The 14,014-nt window shown below is 35.6% G+C and overlaps 1 protein-coding gene across 1 annotated transcript in view; it reads right to left on the reverse strand.

The window, feature by feature from the left end:
• The window catches only part of EYS (eyes shut homolog), a gene marked incomplete at both ends in the record, with an annotated part of 1,618,725 nt that overhangs the window by 500,594 nt on the left and 1,104,117 nt on the right, over positions 1 to 14,014 (reverse strand). The window lies entirely within an intron of this gene.

Here is a 14,014-nt window from a genome sequence, read left to right on the forward strand (position 1 = left end):
TTGTGTTACTATTTATATCAGACATTCATATGTATGAATTTAAGATCCCTTTATCTTCGCCTGCTTCTAGGTGAGTGACCTGTGTTACTCCTTCCAACCCTAGATGCTGCTGAACAAATCCTTCCCCCTTCCTCCCCTGGAAAGACTGCCGTAAGAGGCAGCCATTTATATGACCTCCAAGAGAGGCTAGTGAGACTGAACCATCAATATGATTTATTGCCAAGTAGTATCCAGCTTGCTAACACATCCATATATAAGCCTTACTTCACTCTCCTTTTTCCCTCTCCTGTGATCCTGGGAATTGCATTCTTTAAAAAAGTAATAGCACATGAGGAATCCAGGCTGAAATACCAGCAAAATTTGCTTCTCTGTTGGTGATAGCTGCTGATGTTATCCACTTACCCTTATCCTTCATCAAAAATCCTAGGACTCATTCTTGCCTTGTATTCTTCCTTAATCTGTTTGAAACTCAGTAGCTAAATCTGGTCATCATTCCTTCTAAATAACCTGCATCCATCCTCTCTATTTCTGCCAACACTGACTTGTTTTAGGTACCCATTTTTTCTTGGATTATTGAAATATCCTATCTGTTCTCCCTAATTCCAGTTTTACATCTTCACTTTTAGATTCCAATCTTTAAGGAGTGATTGCTGATCCATCCAAATGCCAATCTTACCATGCTCCTGATTCTCAGCACCTCCAACCTTTTTAATACACCAAACTATCATTATCTGACCTGAGCTTACATTTTGAGGCTTAGATCTCATACTTCCTGACTTACATTTTATGCTCCAGCAACCCAATAATGGCATTTAAAAACGAAACAAAACAAAACAAAACAAATCTCTCTTTATCTAGAATACTTTCCCAATTCTTTTTCCCTACTCTCACTTTACTCTTACCAAGTCCAAACATTTCTTCTTTTATAAATTATATCTACCCCTTCCCAAACTGAGATAGATGACTTTCTTTCATGTAACCTAAGTTTCATTATACATTTATATATCCTTTAGAAAAGTGACTCTTGTTTTATTTTGTTGTACCTCAACACACTGGTAGAATATGATGTTCATCCACCAATTTTTCACTATGGCAAGGATTCTCATGGCAGTGGAAGCCTCTACCTCTCCCCAATATTTGAAGGTATTTCAGACTCTAGAGGGAAACCAGGTAAATTTTTTTGATTCTGTTATGTTTGCTATGTGTTAGATTTGGGTATTTTCCCTCTTTCCACTCCCAGCCCCATCCTTTGAAACTGCACCTTTGAAAATGGCCTGTTTTGTACATCTTTCTATCTCAATACCTAAAAAAGAACAAAACCATCAGCTTAGAGGTCAATAATATTTAATGAATGAATATTAAAAGGATAAACCTTGGGCACATCTGAGGTCAGATCCAGCTGGGGCCAAAAAGTATTCTCAGAAACCTGACTTTTGATTTATATAGTCTCTGAGTAAGCACACAGGATTCTCTGCGGCTACCAATTATATATACCCAGTGAGTAAGCAGCAACACTGCCAAAGTCTGCAAAAAAATTGACAGAGGCTTGATAATGGTAATCAAAATGTTTCTTGAAGGACCTGAGAAGACTGGCTAGCATACCAAGCAGTACCTGTTGTAGCTGAACACCTTCTTTGGAATTGAGGACCTAGGAAGATGTCTCTGACTGGGACTGAGCCCAGCATACTCAGTCATGCTACTAAGTCATTCCCTGTACTTATATTAAATGACTTTCACTGTGCCTGTTGATATCTTTCCATCAATCACAGTCACTTTTATGGCAAACAAGAAAATATTTGTATCAATGTAATTACCAATTTTATTATAATTGTTTATCAGTGTGTGTTTCCTCTTAATATGTTATAAATTTCTTAAGGACAGTAACTCTTCTTTATTTCAATACCCACAGCACAGAAGGAGTTAAAAATATAGTAAAATTGGGATGCCTGGGTGGCTCAGTTAGTTAAGCTGCTGCCTTCGGCTCAGGTCATCATCCCAGGGTCCTGGGATAGAGTCCCGCATCGGGCTCCTTGCTCAGCAGGGAGCCTGCTTCTCTCGCTGCCTCTGCCTGCCTCTCTGCCTGCTTGTGTGTACTCTCTCTCTCTCTCTCTCTCTGGCAAATAAATAAAATCTTTAAAAAAATATTGTAAAATCAAGAAATATATATGTAGGTATAGATAACTGGCAAGATGCAAGGTGCAGGAATACAATCAAATCAGGTAAGTAAAAACACACAAGGCTAAAAAGAAACATCTTGGCACTTCAGGTAGGATAAAAATTAGTCTGTATTAGCTTGTATAATCTTCACTGCTGTAACAAAAAGACCACTAAATTTCAGTGGCCTACAAAATTCATTTTTGCTCACTTGTCAGTCTAATGCTGGTGTTCCTATTCAGTGGATTGAGGGGCAGGACTTCTCCATGTGGTGATTGAGGATCTTAGGATCCTTCCATCCTGTGACTCTACCATTAGGTAGATCTTATAGTCCCCTGCATCTATCCAGAAAGTGAGGAAAGGAAGAACAGGGGCGAGAGAAGGTGCAGAAGAATCACATATCTCTCATATGTTGGGTGACAAGTGACATAATTCATTTCTCATCATATTCCACTGGTGAGAACTAGTTATGCGGCACCATGTGTAGAAAAGATAGACAACCTTTTTCTGTAAAGAGCCAGACAATAATATTTTAAGCTTTGTGGGCTATATACTTTGGTGACAACTATTCAACTTTGTGGTTACAGGCCTGAAAGCAGCCATAAAAAATACATAAATGAATGGGTATGATTAGGTTCTAGTAAAACTTTATTTATGAACACTGAAATTTGATTTTCATTTAATTTGTAATTTTCATTTAATTTGAATTAATTTCACTTAATTTGTAAATTCATAAAATATTATTCTTTTAAAGAAATTTTCCTACTATTTGAAAATGTAAAAAATCTCTGTTCCTATGCCTTGCAAGGTAGTGGGCTGAATTTAGCCTATGGATACAGTTTGCTGACCTCTGGCCTAGATGCAAGGTGGCTGGAAAAGGATGTCCCTCTCAGCTGCTGCCTTTAGTACTACATTTCTACATTACTACATTACTTTACTACATTACTTTCGTTGACAGCTAGCTATGTCTCTTAGGCTCCTCCTCTGACCACTACATATCCATATATGTCCTTTGCTTTTGTACCCGGCCCCTTCCCAAAAGACAGAGCACAGAATCTCATCTAGTCACTGCATCCAACTCAAAGTCAGTGACTTGGGGATGATGTCCAGTCCCTACTATTGGATCTGGTTTCTTGAAGGTCTAGAGAACTAAAAATGCAAATGTAATTCCCATCCTTAATATTTATATAAACAGATAAAGACAGTATAAATAGATGGAATAGCAACAGGATAATTGCACAAAATGCCCATTCAGAAAGTGAAGAATGGGAATATACAGCAGTGACAAAAAGCAGCTAAGTCATCAGTTGTGATACCTTCTGCCTTGGTACTAGAGAGAGTTCCTTGATTAGACTGATTTTCTTGGAAAACAACCTCCCCATTCATTGTCTCTGACCTGCCTCTCTGGTCTTATTTGAAATGAGCAGTATATATGCTCCTTAAGGAAGGCAGAAACTTCATACAGTGCTTCATACTGATATAAATTTGGGGGACCAAGAGCTATTTTATAGTTACAGGGGCTTTTGCTTATTTTAAATCCAGGCTTGTGGTTTCCTTGGCAATATACTTCCATTAAAATTAGGAAGCTCTGATCTATTTGCATTCAGTATGTTTCATGTTTGTAACAACATGCAATGTTCTTTTCTTGTCAAAGTTCTCAAGCTGGCTTAATTTTTTTGTTGTTGTTTTTCTTCTCCTCTTGTACCTATCTTGTAGCTTACTGACAGCCACCTTGAGAAATATGGTTGGAGGAGATGGAGCATCTTTTCAATTTATCTTTGCTGTATGGCTTAGTTCTTATATTTTGCTGATATATCTTAATGAACCTGTGTTTCTCTCAGCATTATATACTCTTAATTATTGGGGGGGAGAAGTTCTAGAAATAGTCAGCTTTTCTAAACTTTAGACACTTCAATCAGGTTAAATCTTTCAAGTCCTCCTCAGACAATAAAAGATAACTGATGCACTTCCTAAAATTCATATGCCAGAAATAAAATACTTTCCTTCAACTCACATATCATTGATGAGGATTAGCTCAACAGTCCTACCTAGATGCAAGAGGGAGTAGTTGCGATTGAGCAAGTTTGACTTAGCTGTTCAACTGTTTCTATAGGGCAATTCTATGTAATGGAGAGGGTGCAGAAACTGTTCTGTTGCAAAGCTAGTAGAAAATTTAACTTTAATTCTGAAAGCAATGGCAAGCATTTGGAAGGTGGCCATCCATTAATACCAAAAGCAGGTGCTGAGAATAAACTATGTCTGAAACATAGTACACTATCTAGAAGCCTCAGGGCATGGAGGTCTCACCTTCTCAGTCTCACCACAGTTTTGAACATATGAGATAGTTTTTGTGAATCATCATTAATCATGGACACTATCATGAATACTGTATTCCCAAATAAACGTTTCTGCTTTTCATAATGTGTTTTATATTACCAGAACCTCAAATAGTAGCATTTGAAGAAGATTCATATTAAATTCTAACAGATAATGATTACATTTCTGCAAGTAAACCCAACTACATAAATTTTGTTGCAAAACTAAAAATACTTTCTTTTTCCTGAATGTTTCATTTTCCAAGTATTAAAATAGACTTTAAAATATAAATATTGATATCATTCAATTGTCAAGGAAAGTATGCAATGCACAAAGATGTGAATGAGACAGGAATAGAATATTGGAAAGTTTCTACAATGTAGGGAAATGAAAATATATTTTAGTTAAAAAACTTATGCCAAATAAAAAAGTTAAATTGGAATAGAAATAAACCCAATTTATAGTGTAATAAAACCCATGAATTCCATATTTGTACTTGGCTTTTAAGTGTCTTTGTGTTTACTTTTTATTTATTTTAGTGTATTATTTTGTTTATTTTGTATTGGGAAAAAAAACTTCTTTAAAAAAATGAGGGTAGTACATTTGAACTTCTTATGGAAAACATTACTCTTCTTAGATGACTATTCTCCTAGTTGATAAGGAATGTCGTCAAATAAACATATGTAAAGATGGCTAATTATAATAGTTACCAAAATGGAAGCACTTTCTGTGTCACTGTGTTAAGTGCATTGTTTATACACAATTTCATTCAATCCTCATGCCAACTCTATGATACCATTATCATTGTCCTTATTTTATAGGTGAGAAAATCGAAGTACAGAGAGGTTAAATAACTATGCCAAGGTTATATTGATAATAAGAAGCAAAGTTGAACTTTGAAACTTGGTATATTTGATTAATTCCTATGCCATAAAAATATGCCAGCTTAACTTAAACCCACTTCCAAAAAACTAGCAGTTAAGCTCTCTCATTCTTGTCTGCGTAATAAAGCAGAAGCAATCCTTTTGTAATTGAAGCATATTAACCATATTTTGTAATGAACTCTGTGTAATAAGAAAAAATACTTAAAATTACTTTTAGGAAAAGAACTGTCTTTAGTTTGTGAAATACTATAGTAGAATATTTAATTTTGAAAATAAATGCCCCAGGTCATGGTCTAGAAGTTACAAAAAAAAAAAAAAAAAGAAAGAAAGAAAGAAAGAAAGGAAAGGAAAAAAAAAACAACATTATGAAAGTTAATTGCTCTAATATGATAGGAAGAAAATTACATTTGAGTTTTTAGAGAGTGAAGAGTTAGGGGTTCCTAGAATAATGAGATAGGACAGATTCTAGGGAGGACACATAACTTCTCTTAATGTTGAGACTGAGGCCAAGAGCACATCTTTTTTTTTATATTAATTTTTTTTTAAGATTTTATTTATTTATTTGTCAGAGAGAGTGAGCACAGGCAGAGTGGCAGGCAGAGGCAGAGGGAGAAGCAGGCTCCCTGCTGAGCAAGGAGCCCGATGTGGGACTCGATCTCAGGACGCTGGGATCATGACCTGAGCCGAAGGCAGCACTTAACCAACTGAGCCACCCAGGTGTCCCCAAGAGCACATCTTTAAGAAATACCTAAGGTGGGACTCATCAAGGGATTTTTAAGACCAAAGGTGAGGAATATTCAATGTTTCATATTCTTGTATTGTTAAGCTATTCTCTGAAATACCTGACCCCATTTCCCTGGCCCCAATCCTCAAATTTTGGAAAAATTTAGGAAAAGGGACTATGATAATCTTTTATTTGAGGAAAAACAAATGATAAACAATAATTACAATGACAACAATAGCTACCTAGTAATAATAGAGTGTGTACTAGGCATTTGACACCATTAAGATAATTTTTTTTGAGTATATATTAAGTCTCATAGATAGTAAGTGGCACAGCCACCATTCAATGCATGGCTCCTGAGTTACTGTTCTTCCCTTGGTTACTCCAAGCTTTAGAATCAGAGTATAAGTAACATCAAGGTGTCACTTCACTCGAAAGATGTAAGTAAAAAGAGTTTAACAAAGCTTTGCATTTAAACACAAGTTCTCTTGTGATCATGGGGAGGGCAGAAGTGACACATATATCAGACTCAAGTCATTTTCAGATATATCAGGAAATTAGAATTCCGTAACACTGGTCACTTTAGTGCTTATATTTGAGGCATGGCCAAATAATACATGTTATGTCCACAAATATGTAATTAATTACCTTAGATGTGCATAAAGCCTAGATTGTTGAAGACTTCAGTTAAGCATTTATTAGTTTTATTCTACTGTATCTTTAGACACAACTACTTGGGAAATTTATGTGTCTATTCTTTTTGCCCACATTTATTAATATATAAATCTTTTTTTTTTAATTTTTTATTTATTTTCAGCGTAACAGTATTCATTGTTTTTTCACCACACCCAGCGCTCCATGCAATCTGTGCCCTCCCTAATACCCACCACCTGGTTCCCCCACCCTCCCACCCTGCCCCTTCAAAACCCTCAGGTTGTTTTTCAGAGTCCATAGTCTCTCATGGTTCACCTCCCCTTCCAATTTCCCTCAACTCCCTTCTCCTCTCCATCTACCCTTGTCCTCTATATTAGTTGTTATGCTCCACCAATAAGTGAAACCATATGATACTTGACTTTCTCTGTTTGACTTATTTCACTCAGCATAATCTCTTCTAGTCCTGTCCATGTTGCTACAAAAGTTGGGTATTCGTCCTTTCTGATGGAGGCATAATACTCCATAGTGTATATGGACCACATCTTCCTTATCCATTCATCCGTTGAAGGGCATCTTGGTTCTTTCCACAGTTTGGCGACCGTGGCCATTGCTGCTATAAACATTGGGGTACAGATGGCCCTTCTTTTCACTACATCTGTATCTTTGGGGTAAATACCCAGCAGTGCAATTGCAGGGTCATAGGGAAGATCTATTTTTAATTTCCTGAGGAATCTCCACACTGTTCTCCAAAGTGGCTGCACCAGTTTGCATTCCCACCAACAGTGTAAGAGGGTTCCCCTTTCTCCACATCCTCTCCAACACACGTTGTTTCCTGTCTTGCTAATTTTGGCCATTCTAACTGGTGTAAGGTGGTATCTCAATGTGGTTTTGATTTGAATCTCCCTGATGGCTAGTGATGATGAACATTTTTTCATGTGTCTGGTAGCTATTTGTATGTCTTCCTTGGAGAAGTGTCTGTTCATATCTTCTGCCCATTTTTTAATATGATTATCTGTTTTGTGTGTGTTGAGTTTGAGGAGTTCTTTATAGATCCTGGATATCAACCTTTTATCTGTACTGTCATTTGCAAATATCTTCTCCCATTCCGTGGGTTGCCTCTTTGTTTTGATGACTGTTTCTTTTGCTGTGCAGAAGCTTTTTATCTTGATGAAGTCCCAGAAGTTCATCTTTGCCTTTGTTTCCTTCGCCTTTGGAGACATATCTTGAAAGAAGTTGCTGTGGCTGATATCAAAGAGGTTACTCCCTATGTTCTCCTCGAGGATTCTGATGGATTCCTGTCTCATGTTGAGGTCTTTTATCCATTTTGAGTTTATCTTTGTGTACGGTGTAAGAGAATGGTCAAGTTTCATTCTTCTACATATAGCTGTCCAGTTTTCCCAGCACCATTTATTGAAGAGACTGTCTTTTTTCCACTGGATATTTTTTCCTGTTTTGTCAAAGATTATTTGACCATAGAGTTGAGGGTCCATATCTGGGCTCTCTACTCTGTTCCACTGGTCCATGTGTCTGTTTTTATGCCAGTACCATGCTGTCTTGGTGATCACAGCTTTGTAGTAAAGCTTGAAATCAGGTAACGTGATGCCACCAGTGGCATCACGTTACCTGATTTACTATTAATATATAAATCTACCACAGATTAGGGACATCTTGTCATACCCAAGTCATAAGATCCTGACATAGGTAATTAAGTACACTATGGAATTTTAGAGAAGAAAATATTTTAAAATATTGTGAAGTAGATTTAAGATATCAAAAATTTCAAAAAAATATGAAATGATAAAAATGTTCAGGTACACTTTGATATAATAACTATGCATTTTCTAAATTTTACTTATGATTAAAATTGTTAAGATTAATTAGTCTGGGATTAAAGAGTTCAGGAATAAAAAAGACCTATTTCCAAGTGAATGTGTGTATGTATGTATATATTTTTTATCTTAAATTTCCAAGATAAATACAAATTAAAAGCAAAACAAACAAAAATGTCTGACATATGGGAAGCAAATAAGCTGCTGGAGAAGATTCACATATTTTTCAAGTATACAAGTATATCATCTCCATATTTTCCTTCATGTAGAACTGCAGAATTTGTTTAAAATATAGCTAAAATATCTTCCATAGCATAACTTTATGAAGTAAAGTTTCCACTATACCCTTAATTTCAAATGTGAAAGGATTAAAATTTTGACATGGTTCACCCATCATCTTTCAAAAATTTAATATATTTTCAATGTAAATCTACATTTAAAAATTTAATTTATAAAATAAATAAATAAATAAATAAGAGAGGAGAGAGAGAAGGAGAGAGAGAGAGAGAGAGCAAGCACAAGCAGGAGTAGGGACAGAGAAAGAGGGGCAAGCAACTTCTTGCTGAGCAGGGAGCCCCATGTTGAAGCTTGATCCCAGGACCCCGGGATCATTACCCAAGTGGAAGGCAGACACACCAAATGAACCACCCAGGCACCCCTAATTGAATTTAATATTATTTAAATAGGTGCTCCTATTTAAAGTAAAGTTTAATAAAAAAATGTTGGAAAAACTAGATATCCAAATGCAAAAGAATGAGACTGGATTCTTATCTGATACTATAAATAAAAATAAATTTAAAATGGATTAAAAACTGGGGCACGTGGGTGGCTCAGTAGGTAAGTGTCTGCCTTTGGCTCAGGTCGTGATACCAGTATCCTGGGATCAAGCCCCACATCCAGCTCCTTGCTCAGCAGAGAGCCTGCTTCTCCCTCTCCCACTCCCCCTGCTTGTATTCCCTCTCTCACTGTCTCTCTCTGTCAAATAAATAAAATCTTTAAAAAAAATGACTTAAAAACTTAAATGGAAGACCCTGAAACTATAAAACTCCTAGAAGAAAACACAGGAAAAAGCTCTTTGATATTGGCCATAGTAATGATTTTTTTTTGGATGACACTGAAACCTCGGGCAAAAGAAGCAAAAAACACAAAAGTGGCACTACATTAAAAAATAGCTTTCTCACATCAAAGAAAACCATCAACAAAGTAAAAATGCAACCTATGGACTGGTAGAAAAGATCTATAAACCACACATCTGATAAGGGGTTAATATTCAAAATATATAAGAAACTCACTTGACTCAATAGCAAAAAGATAATCCAATTTTAAAATGGCCAAAAAGGGGCGCCTGGGTGGCTCAGTGGGTTAAAGCCGCTGCCTTTGGCTCAGGTCATGATCCCAGGGTCCTGGGATTGAGCCACATCGGGCTCTCTACTCAGCAGGGAGCCTGCTTCCCACCTGCCCCTCTCTGCCTGCCTCTCTGCCTACTTGTGATCTCTGTCAAATAAATAATAAAGAAAAAAATCTTTAAAAAAAGAAATAAAAAAATAAAAATGGCCAAAGGAATAGGCTTTTTCCAAAGAAGATATACAAATGGCCAGCAGATATATGACAAGAAGCTCAACATCAATAATCATCAGAAAAGCACACACTTCAACCACAATGAGATGTCACTTCATACAGTTAGGATGGCTATGAAAGAAAGAAAGAAAAAGAAAGAAAGAAAGAAGAAAAGAAAGATAGAAGGAAGGAGACAGAGAGAAAGAGAGAGAGAAGGAAGGAAGGAAAAGAAGTAGAAAAAAAAAGAAAGAAGAAAGAAAGGAAAAGGAAGAAAGAAGGATGGAAGAAGTAAAAGGGGGGGAGAGGGAGGGAGGGAGGGGAAAAACACAGTAAATCTTGGAGGCGATGTGAAGAAAAGGGGAGCCCTGTACACTGCTGGTGGGAATGTAAATTGGTATAAGCTACTAACAGAACACAGTACAGAGTTCAAAAAACTAAAAATAGAATTACCAAATGATCCAGCAATCCTCCTTTTGGGTATATATGCAAAGGAAATGATATCAGTAACTTGAAGAGATATCTGCACTTCATATTCACTGAAGCATTATTCACAGCACCCAAGATACAGAAACAATCTAAGTGTCCATCAATGAATGACTAGATAAAGAAACTACAGTATATATGAATAACAGAATATTATTAAGCCTTAAATAAGAAGGAGATCCTGCTGCTTGTGAAAACATGGATGAACCTAGAAGATATTATGTTAAGTGAAATAGGCTACATGCAGAAAGAAAAAAAATTGCATGATTTCCCTTATATGTGGAATCTAAAAAAGTCAAATACATGGAAGCAGAGAGTAGAATGGCGGTTACCAGGTCTGGGTAGGTGAAGGGTAATGGGGACATGCTAGTTAAAGGGTATATAATTGAATTTATGTAGGACTAGAGTTATGTAATTTATGTAGGTTAGAGATCTAATATACAATATGATGACCACAGTTAAAAATACTGTATTAAATACTGGAAATTTGTTATGAGAATAGTTTTCAGGTGGTTTCACCATTAGAACAAATGGTAACTATGTGAAGATTATGGATGCGTTAATTAGTTTGACTACAGTAGTCATTTCACTATGTATATATAAATTAAATCACCATCTTGTACACTGTAGATACATAAACTTTTATATTTAAAAATAACATTTTTAAGATTATAAAATTAGATTTATAATTTTTTTAAAAGATTTTATTTATTTAACAGAGAGAAAGAGTGCAAGAGAGTGAGCATGAGCAGGTAGGGGGCAGAGGAAGAGGGAGAAGCAGGCTCCCCACTGAGCAGGAAGCCTGCAAGGGGCTCAATCTCAGGGATCATGACTTGAGTTGAAGGCAGATGCTTAACCAAATGAGCCAGCCAGGCGCACCAAATAGTAAGACTTTAAAAATATTATTAAGTTGACAGAATATTTCCTGCAAGGTTTCAAGTGGACAATGACACATATAATGAAAGTCATAAGGAATGAACTCATAGAAGAAAACAGAAATGAAAAATGGAACCAAATACAATAATGAGAAAAGTGAAGCAATAATATATAGGAGAAAAGAAATAATGTAAACACATATGAATCCATCAAACTGCCAACTTAGTTTTATTAGACTCTAAGTCTTAAAAATGAAGAACACATAAATACAGTATCTATTATTTTATTTATTTAATACTCTTATTGTTGTTAGCTGTTACCATATGGTCTATTATCATTCAGCCTGGCAGATACTAACAAAATTTTCTGAAGGCAGGTCTCCTATGCTAGTGTTCTTGTCATGGGAATCAGCAATTCATGGCATAAATTAGCTGTCTGAAAAACATTACACTAAGCTGGCAGTCACAAAAGGTAGCCAGGTCAAGGCATATCTAAAATAGAATTTCTACATCTGTGATAAGTTCAGTTTCATGTAGAAAGTCCTCTCTGCTTCAGTCTCACATGTACAAATATAGAACTAATATCAAACTATAATTTCAGCTCTTGTCCATAATCTGGTCTTCACATGTAAATGATAATCATGTCTCCAGGAGGCTAAGAGTTTATCAATCTCACAGCGCATTGTTATAGACAAGTATCTGAATGGCTAAAAAACTAGAGAAACTTATAATTTACCTCAGTTCTCATTTAATTTCAGATTTAATTTGACTAAATTATTTGAATGAATAAAATAATGAACTTTGGACTCGCATTTCTGGGTAATCAAATTTTGCTTTTACATTTTGTTTTGAAGGCTCATATTATCTACTTGAAAATGATAGTGTATGCTTATTTTGTAAAAAACAAAAATAGCACTGATGTTTTACTAGAATTTTAAAACTCTGTACCTTAGTCTTTAACTAATAAAACATTTAAATCAAGTATTTGCTTAAAAGTAGGATTCTAGACTTAACACAAATTTATAACATCATGCTATATACTTTATAACTTACTCCCTTTTAAAAGCTGATAATGTTTGATTTAATGATACTAATATCCTATTGAGAGGATTTGTGAATAAAGAATTAAAAAGTGGAAAATGATCTGATGCTTTTTTTTTTTCTGAATCATTTCTTTCTGTTTGAATTCTTCTCCCCATTATACAACACATTCCTTCAGAAATAGTAATTATTTAAAGGAGACAGGGTAAAAATAATCTAAACTACTTAATATTACATGGGGATATATGAGAATGTGTAATAAAGGTAAGTCAGTTGTTTGTATATAAGGCAGATTCTTAAATGCACACAAAGGATATGTTGCTATAGCTATCTTTTTTTTTCTCTCACTCAATGATATGTTTCAAGATCTATCCATATAGGTACATGTACATGCATTTGTTTTCAACTGACTTATAAGTAATTCCATCATATTTATCATCCCTTTAGACGTCCATTTCCTTGCTTTTCAATGTTTTATTGATTTTTTAAAAAAATTTTATTTTACTTATTTGACAGAGGGAGAGAGATCACAAGTAGTCAGAGAGGCAGGCAGAGAGAGAGGGGGAAGCAGACTCCCTGCTGAGCAGAGCGCCCGATGCAGGGCTTGATCCCAGGACCCTGAGATCATGACCTGAGCCAAAGGCCTCTCGAGGCTTAACCCATTGAGCCATCCAGTTGCCCCTGTTTTATTGTTTTTAAGAAGGTCATCCAAAGTGTTATCAGATCATATCTCTGTGCTTCTCTAGGGCAGAAAACTAGAGATGGAAAACCAACTTAGCTGTTCTTAATGTCATACTATATTAATACCTGTCAACAGAGCCTAAATGATCAGTCTTTCGTACTCTGGGCATAAGACATAAGCCATATATGATAATAGTCCTGTGCCTTAGGTATATGCTATTTACTTATTAAAAACATAGGTGACTATTAAAAAATATAGGAGGGGCACCTGAGTGGCTCAGTCAGTTGGGCTTCTGACTCCTGATTTTGGCTCTGGTTACGATCTCAGAGTTCTGAGACTGAGCCCGGCATTGGCCTCTGTGATGAGTGTGGAGCCTGCTCAAGATTCTCTCCTCTCTCTGCCCCTCTCCACTCTCTCTCTCTCTCAAAAAAAAAAAAAATATACACACACACACACACACACACACACACATATAGGAAATAGTATAATAATATTATATATTATTAATTAATATTATATATTAGTCACAGGATTTTTTGATATTTTATATTGATATGTGTTGACATTTTTGATAGCTGAATAACTCAAGAAGCCAATATTTTCCAATCAATAGTACAAAATTAAGCATGGGTAAAAGATCCAATCAAAATATGAAAAAGAACAATGGATTTTAATTTAACAGAGTATAACAGGTTAATTGGTCATCAGGTTTCACATTCCATATTGCAACTAACCTTTAAGAATCTATTACTTACCAAGTTTTGCACAATATCAAAGAAGAGTATTCCTAATTATCTAAAAGGGTTATTAAATAT

The sequence above is a fragment of the Martes martes genome, assembly GCF_963455335.1.
Source record: "Martes martes genome assembly, chromosome: 6".
Classification (NCBI taxonomy): Eukaryota; Metazoa; Chordata; class Mammalia; order Carnivora; family Mustelidae; genus Martes; species Martes martes.